Raw genomic sequence first — 8,923 nt, 5'->3', positions numbered from 1 at the left:
AGGTAAATTCATTTTAGCCATCAATATCCATACAACTTCTGTAATATGTCTATTTTTCCTTTTTGCAACCCTATTTTGCTATGGGCTATACATGCATGTAATTGTCTCTTTATCCAATGAGACCTTAAGAAGTCAGTGAACTCATTAGAGAGGCACTCTCCCCCTCTATTTGAATTCAAGCACTTAACTTTGAGCCTTATTTTTATTTCAATAGTAGCCTTTGAAAGTTTTGAATTCTTAAAACACATCACTCTTTTTCTTCATGAAATACACCAACAATCTTCTTGAATAATCATTAGTAAATGTGAGAAAATATTTATTGCTACTAAGAGATATATTCCATCTATGCTCCAAAACATCCACATGTATAACATCAAGTATACCCTTGTTGGTAGAGTAAGGGCTGTAAGTTTGAGTTAATGTAAAAGGTACTTTGTGAAAGATTTTAATGATAACTGTAGATTGGTCAAAAAAGAAAGTAGAGTTGGCCACATGTTTACCTTAGTTGTTGGAATTCCTACTATGAATGCTGCTATGTATGCTCAGGGCAAAGGAGTTGTTGTAGATATTGAAATTAATGTAGTCTAAAGGGTTGGTTACAAGGTTGCTTGCTTTTAGAGTTGCAAAATTTCATAGAGTGTATGAAGCTTGTCAATTTGGTAAGTAGGCAAGACAACCTTTTTTTCATTGTAAAGATGATAATAAAACTTATTTAATGTGTGAAATTGGTGGCATGAATCATAACCCATGTGCACATAACCTCGATTTATGAATGTCTCCAAACCATTTAGCATGATTAGTCATATAATTAGATGCACCTAAATAAATATACCATTTGTCATAAAGAAAATGTATGGTTTCCTTGCTGCAATTTACCACTACAAATATTATCCTTCTTAACATAACAATGGACTACAATATGACTTATTTTTCCATGATAATAACAAACAATACGAGAATTACTAGAATCTCTATTATGTAATCCACCTCCTTCTCTAGAGCTCCGCATGCCTCCAAAGTTGACATGGCCTCCTAAAACCTATATATCACTAAAATGTTGATTTAACTCCTTTTATTGGTTATCACTAGCATGTCCCATATCACAATCTCTTGGATAGGATCTACCATGTTTCCTTTCTAAATGTAAGTAAAAATGTTAGACTTGTTTTGTTGAGATTTATGCCACCACACTCCTAAAATAATCTCTTTATATGGAGCAGTACAACAAGCACTACAAGATATAGACCTTATACCAACGTTTAAAGTGACGAAAATGCAAATAAAAAAATTTATCCCCGTCGTCTCAAAAAGTGTCATTATTGGCAATGCCATAGAACAGTCGGTATCATTGTCGCTATCAGCATCGGTATCAGCGTTGCACGCCAATACCGACGCTGATAGCAACAGTTTGCGACGTATATAACGATGCCAATAACGATGCGAGCAGTAAAATTTGCGACGCTAATAGCGACAGTAACAGGGGAAAAAAATTTTGTGGCAGGGCAGTGAGAACCATACAAAATAGTTTCTGCATTGTGTACAATGCACTTGCAAACAAAAACAATGTATACTGAAATTATAACACTCATACATGAAATAAATACATGATCGCATAATAAGTGATTGGTACAATCATGATAAGATATCACTAATACATAGAAAATGTCTACATAGATCAAGCGACTCAAAAATAAAGGTGTGTTAGCTCCAGGGATCCAAGGGCGAGCTACATATCCTTGTCCCCCAAAAGCTCATCCCGCCCTTGGATCCTCATCCCCCGAACGGCTGACAGCTGATGGCTGCTCATCCAGGGATCCAAGGGTGAGCTACATATCCTCGTCCCCCATGCCACCTGCTGACGGATGCGCAAAAGCCAGAGTAACTAGAGTAGACCTCCCCACAGGTGTGACAAATCCCTGAGGTGATGCACCTCTAGCTGAACGATGAGATGGAGATACCGCATCCGTGCCTCCACAGCATCCACCTAAGCCTGAGCCACACTCCTTAGAAGGGCCACGAGAGTGAGGAGTTGCACGTGTATCTTGTGTCAACCGTGGGCTCACTGCCTCTGTATCTCTGCAGCATCCCCCTAATCCCAATGCACTCCCTTCCTCTAGCCCAAGTTGTGAGCATCGAGCTTGTCTGCTCGAAGCCAAAGCATCCGATCGCGCTGAAGTAGATCTAGTAGAGCACCCTAAGGAAGACCGAGACAACTCCTGGTATGCATATTATCTTTATCTATGCTCGGAACATCGCTTTGATCATATACTCTCACACTTCGGGGAGTTGAAGGTATAACATACCACCATCGAGGTTGTCGGGTGTTTGGATAGAAGATTACCTGTTCACAAACACATACAAGAAAGTTCAAACCATTGTGACATAAACCATCTCGTGATACAATTAGCAAGAAAATGAGTCCATGCACCTGTTCACAATAGGCCATCAGCACAAAGGTGTCGCGCAAATCCGTCCTTTTTTTTTTGGAATCTATTTTGAGAAATCCAGATGGACCTCGTCGAATTGTTGCTCCAACTCCTCCAAGTACCACTTTGAATCACTGCACATTGAATAGTATCATGGAGAAGCTATGGTAATCCACCGTAACAATACTTTGCAAGTTTCCAAAATACTCCATCTCATCCATAGCCGTGTTTGGATCCGTTGCTCGTTGCTGGCTCTCTTGCTCAAACCTTGCCATGATACCACAGTCCATTGTGGAGCGCATTTTTTCAAGACGCTCCACGCAAAAATGCCGTCCGCGTGACCATACTGCACTATATATTTTGTACTATACATTGAAACACTCAAATTAGATGTCGCATATAAAATTTAGATACGACAGATTCTAAACCCCTCATCACCTTTGAACTACATCCCCTCAAGAATTCCCACTCCTCCATTGCGACCTCTGTCCCTTCGCGAGACGTTGCAGTCAAAGCTCCATGCAACCATCACATTGAGATGAACCGCGGCCTCTCCTCCATGCCTTTGGGATATCCAATTGGTCGCATACTACGTCAGAATTCAGCTCGCGCTTTCTTTCAATCTTGACTAGCGATCTGGTGTGAGCCACGTCTCCATAGATGCATGGTGCAACATACAAAAGCGATTCACCTTCTCTTCCATTGAGGCATCCATTCTTCTTTCTACCCCATTTCCAACCACCACATCTCCAATCAGTCTATCATCGTCCTTCAGCGACCATAGCATTTCATTGTCTGGCTCCACCATTGGTAGCCATTATGAAATATGCACTAGCCTGAGACACCAACCAACCTTCAACCATGCTACCTTCTGGCCGAGCTCGTTGTCGCACAAAGCCTTTCAGGGTTTTCATAAAGCGCTCCAAGAAGAACATCCATCGCGTATAGACAGGTCCAGCAATATCCACTTCATCTAGAAGATGCACATGAAGGTGGATTTTTATCGTGAGTATGCTAGTGGGTAGTTATTTCTCAAAGAGACAGATCGTCTCCACTGCTCCCCGCCTCACGGATTCAATAGAGGACGTCTTAATCTCCTTCTGTGAGATCCATTGCACCAAAGTCGACAACCTGTAAATGGCCCCGCGTATTTCTGGAGTAAGACATCATGCGATCGCGATCGGTAGTACAAACTACCACAAATGAGAAAGCATTATGAATAATGGCTACATTCCAAATAGTAGAATTCCCAAGCCAATTACAATCCATTCGTAGTACAAACCTAACATATCTTATGCCAATCATGGGATTTTAGCCCTATAATTGGTAATCTTTAGAAAATGCAAACCTGAGAGAACGCATCATACCCGTCAAAGTGCAGATAGACTTGATTGCTTACTTCACAATTTGCTTTTCTTTAGTGGAAAAAACCCAAGGAGCGCGAGAAAGCTACATGTGACCATCAGCACTCGACTGGAACTAAAGCGCCTCCATCTTACCTACCTCCTTCAAATCCATTTGTGCCCCTATAGTGTCTCTCTTTCCTATGATGTGGTCCCATAACAAGCTGCCTACATTCTTGAAAATATGCATGGGATCCAACAAGTGGTTGACCTGTAAGTGGGTCCAATATGGAAACTCGTAGAAAACTGATAACTCCCGCATTCCATTTGGATATGATTCTGCATGGACCATTTTCAGCTCATACCAGCTTGTAGCGTTCATACGTGTTGGAGGTTGTCCAAAAAAAACCTTCCCTGAGTTCATGATCCTCTGGCAAGAGAGCAGTGTGTCCTTGATATACCATCTTCTTCATGGTTCGTGACCTTCGAGAGTCTAACTGTGACCCGCACAATGGACATGCATGATAACTTGAGGTAACAAGACCTGTTCAACACCACGACCTAGTGAATACTTGCTTGAACGAGATAAAATATAGATATTACCAGTGAGAATGGAGGCCTGCTCACCTGAGCACTCTCCAAATCCCGGAAAGTCATGCATCGTCCACATGAGAATGGCTCGAATATTGGCTGACCACCGACCATCGCGCCTGCTCATATCTTGCACAGTGACCCCCTTCTCCCACAAAATCTTAAGCTCATCAACTAATGGACGAAGATACATGTCCATATTTTTGACTTTGTAGTGGCCGGGGACGAGCAAGCTAAGGATGAGATGTCCTTTCTTCGTAGAAAGCCATGGAGGGATATTGTAGTTGACAAGGACTATATGCCACACACGGTAAGAAGTTGAGCGCAAACCGAATGGGTTCACGCCATCCATTGCAAGACCGAGCCGAATATTCCTTGGCTCTTGTGCAAAGCCTGGGAAGATAGAGTCAATGTGGTTCCATGCACGTGAATCCGCTGATATTCGTTGAACTCCATCCGTAGACCTATTCTACGCATGCCACGTTGTGAAGCTTGCCATGCCGGACGTATGAAACATGTGGTTTATGCGGGGGATAAGCAGAAAGTGTCTGAGAACTTTTTGAGGGATGGTTTGGCCTTGCAAGTCCTGTCAATACCTATGAGCACCACACTTTGGACATGTCTCCATAGTCTCGTATTCTCCTTGAAACAGTATGCAATCGTTGATATATGCATGGATGTTATTGTAGTCCATTCCAAGCTTCCATAAAACATGTCATACATCATCATGAGACTCAGGTAGGGTATTTGCAGGTGGTAATATATGATATTTCAATAACCTGAAAAAAATCATAAAACACCTTGAAAAAGCACAAATGTTTGTAATAATAGTGCCGAAAAAAAAAACAATGAAGCATATGTACAAGGTACCTGAACAACTCGATCACACTCGTATCGCTCCACCCGTATTTTGCTTGCACACTTAAGAGTGCAAGCAGTGTCTTCAGCCGAGATACTCCGCACCCATCATATAATGGTATGGATGCTTCCTCTCTAAGCCGATCAGAAGTCTCGATATCCATGGGAATCAATGCATCGATCATTGCCTCCATCTCACGCTCTCCAAGATTGTAGGTAGGTCTGGAAGGTTGCCTGTCTCTTCTGGCATTGACAGTATAGATTGGCCTTGCGAGTGGTGGATTGGCTCCTCCACTCCATCCATCGCACGCCCACATACTCTTCTAATTGGCCGCAAAGGGTGCACTCCCCCTTGGGATGAGGCATCACCTCCCTGGATAAAAAATTTGCCAGCGAGACCCAATCTTATTGTATATGGTATTCAATTAGCTTGCGAGTATAATGCATGATTGATATTAACTTCAAATTACGGTTTGCTGAAAATCTGCAATTGCTTGATCAATGATCTCAGATTGAAACTCACCAAATCGTCGTACATGTTCTATAGACAATCGACGTTTATGTCTAATTGCCAGCTTGCATTGAGAGCAAGGATATGGGACACACTGATTAAGATACGCCTCACGATCTTGAACAAGAGGACCTTCTTCGTTTTCCATTTTGTCTATGTTACAACAAAGAACTTGTTTTTGTTATCATTCTTTTCTTTTCTTAGATTGTTATCCTCTCCTTCCATCTCTCTCTTTTTCTATGACCTAGCATATAGTATCATAGAACACTAGTATTTACCTAGTACTCAGTACCTAGCACATAATATTTCGTTTTCTCTCTTCCTCTCCCTCTCTCATTTCCTCTCCCTCCCTCGCCCTCACCCTCTTTATTAGATTTAATGATTTTTTTCTATTTTTCTCTCTCCTCTCCCTCTCTCATTTCCCTTTCTCCCTTTCTCCCCCTTTCTCATTTCCTCTTCCTCCCTCACCCTAACCATCTCTTTCTCTCTCCTCTATTTTTCTATTTAATTCATTTTCTCTCTCCTCTCTCTCTCATTCCTCTCCCTCCCTCACCCTCTCTCATTCCTTTTTCTCTCTCCTCTCTCTTTAATTTCTTTTTTCTCTCTCCTCTCCCTCCCTTGCCCTCACCCTCTCTTTCTCTCTTTCCCTATTAGGTTTAATGATTTTTCTCTCTTTTTCTCTCTGCTCTCTCCTCTCTCTCTCACTCATTTTTTTCTCTCTCCTCTCCCTCTCTCATTTCGTTTTCTCTCTTCCTCTCCCTCCCTCGCCCTCACCCTCTCTTTCTCTCTTTCCCTATTAGGTTTAATGATTTTTCTCTCTTTTTCTCTCTCCTCTCTCTCTTTCTCTCCCTCTCTCATTTCTTGTCCCTTCCTCAGCCTGACCCTCTCTTTTTCTCTTTCTTTATTAGATTTAATATTTTTTCTCTTTTTCTCTCTCCTCTCCCTCTCTCATTTTTTCTCTCTCCTCTCCCTGTCTCATTTTCCTTTCTTTCTTTCTCTCCCTCTCTCATTTCCTCTCCCTCCCTCACCCTGACTCTCTCTTTCTCTAATTTTCCATTAGGTTTAATGATCTTTCTCTCCTTTTCTCTCTCCTCTCTCTCTCTCATTTCCTTTTTTCTCTTCCTCTCCCTCTTTCATTTCCTCTCCCTCCCTCGCCCTCACCATCACCCACACCCTCTCTTTCTCTATTTGCCTATTATGTTTAAAAACTTATCACTTTTTCTCTCTCTTCTCATTCTCTCTTTTTTTCTCTCTCCTCTCCCTCTCTCATTTCCTTTTGCTCTCTTCCTCTCCTTCTCTCATTTCTTCTCCCTCCCTCTCCCTCTCTCATTTCCCTATTATGTTTTCATCTCCCCCCCCCCTCTCCCTCTCCCTCTCTCATTCCCTCTCCCTCTTCCTCTCCTATTTCCTCCCTCTCCCTCTCCCTCTCTCATTTTCTCTCTCTTCCTCCCCCTCCCTCTCTCATTTCTCTCCCCCTCCCTCTCCTATTTCCTCCCTCTCCCTCTCTTTAGTTTCCCTCTCTTTTTCCCTCTCCCTCTCCCTCATTTCTTCTCCCTCTCTCATTATATACAAATTATACAAAAAATAAATAAATAAGAGAGAGAATACACTCTCCCTTCCTCTCGTTCTCTCATTTCATCCCCCTCCCTCTTCCATTTCCTCCCTCTCCCTCTCCCTCTCGCTCCCTCTCCCTCTCCCTCTCTTTCTATCTCTCTCCCTCCCTCCGCCTCCGCCTCCCTCTCCCTCTCTTTCTCTTTCTCTCCCTCTCTCATTTCCTCCCCCTCCCTCTCCCTCTCTTTCTCTTTCCCTTTCTCTTTCCCTCTCCCTCTCTCATTCCCTCTCCCTCTCCCTCTCTCATTTCCTCTCTCTCTTCCTCCCTCTCCCTCTCTTTAATTTCCCTCTCTTTCTCCCTCCCCCTCTCCCTCATTTCTTCTTTCTCTCTCATTATATACAAATTATACAAAAAATAAATAAAAAAGATAGAATACACTCTCCCTCCCTCTCGTTCTCTCATTTCATCCCCCTCCCTCTTCCATTTCCTCCCTCTCCCTCTCCCTCCCTCCCCCTCCCTCTCCCATTTCCTCCCTCTCCCTCTCCCTCTCTTTCTCTCTCATTTCCTCCCTCTCCCTCTCCCTCTCTTTCTCTCTCATTTCCTCTCCCTCTCTCAATATATATACACAAATCATATAAGCAAAAGTAAAAGAGAGAGAATGCACTCTCCCTCCCTCTCCCTCTCTCATTTCCTCCCCATCCCTCTCCCTCTCCCTCTATTTCTCTCTCTCCCTCTCTCACTCTCCCCCCTCCCCCCTCCCCCTCCCCCTCCCTCTCCCCCTCTTTCTCTTTCTCTTTCTTTTTCTCTTTCTCTTTCTCTCCCCCTCTCTTTCTCTTTCTCTCCCTCGCTCTCCCTCTCCCGCTCTTTCTCTCTCATTTCCCCTCCTAAACAAGCAAAAGAAGGAGAGAATTAAACCCTAAACAAGCAAAAGAAGGAGAGAATGGACTCAGTGATGAGATATGGCGAGGGTTTGGTGGCTCCTCTTTGCGATAAAGGCTCCTCCTCTCCTTCGCGAATGGTGGCGGCGTCAAGCCTTCTTCCTCTCCCTCTCTCACACTATGCAAGATGGTCGCTCTCTCTCTCGCTCTCCCTCTCAAAATGTTTGACAAAAATGTGCGAAATGAACCGTGCTCGAGTTTCGGCCTATTTTTTTCCCTATAATAGCGACGCCGCTATTCCTGCATCGCTACCCGCCGTCGCTATATGTTATAATCCTTGTAGTGAAGGGACATGAAACAACCTATAAATACTTCTTTTCCTTTGAAAATTTTCTCTCCTTCTAGGATTAATGCTTTAATGTCTATAAGCTTTGGATTTGACATATTAACTAGTGTGGTGGAGACATTGCTAAATTTTTTAGGAAGACTCTTTACAACAGGACTCCAATGCATACATCTTCATCCATTTTTGAATTAATCCTTGCAAGTTGAGTTAGCAAACTTTCATATAATTCAGATGGGTTGCAAGGGATGTATTAGTTCATATTCAACCTAAAAATTTCAATCAATGATCTTTATTTTGAAGATTTATATTGGGCACTAAATAGTGTGTCCAACTGCTCCCAAGTGGCATGAGATGTATCACATGTGTCTACATGGTGGATATAATTATAATCAAGCTCAAGCTTGATGATGGCTTGGAC

This window comes from Lygodium microphyllum, chromosome 6 (genome assembly GCF_053477565.2).
Source record: "Lygodium microphyllum isolate KBCC chromosome 6, Lygodium_microphyllum_v1.1.10, whole genome shotgun sequence".
Classification (NCBI taxonomy): Eukaryota; Viridiplantae; Streptophyta; class Polypodiopsida; order Schizaeales; family Lygodiaceae; genus Lygodium; species Lygodium microphyllum.
Note: the sequence above shows the minus strand (reverse complement) of the source record.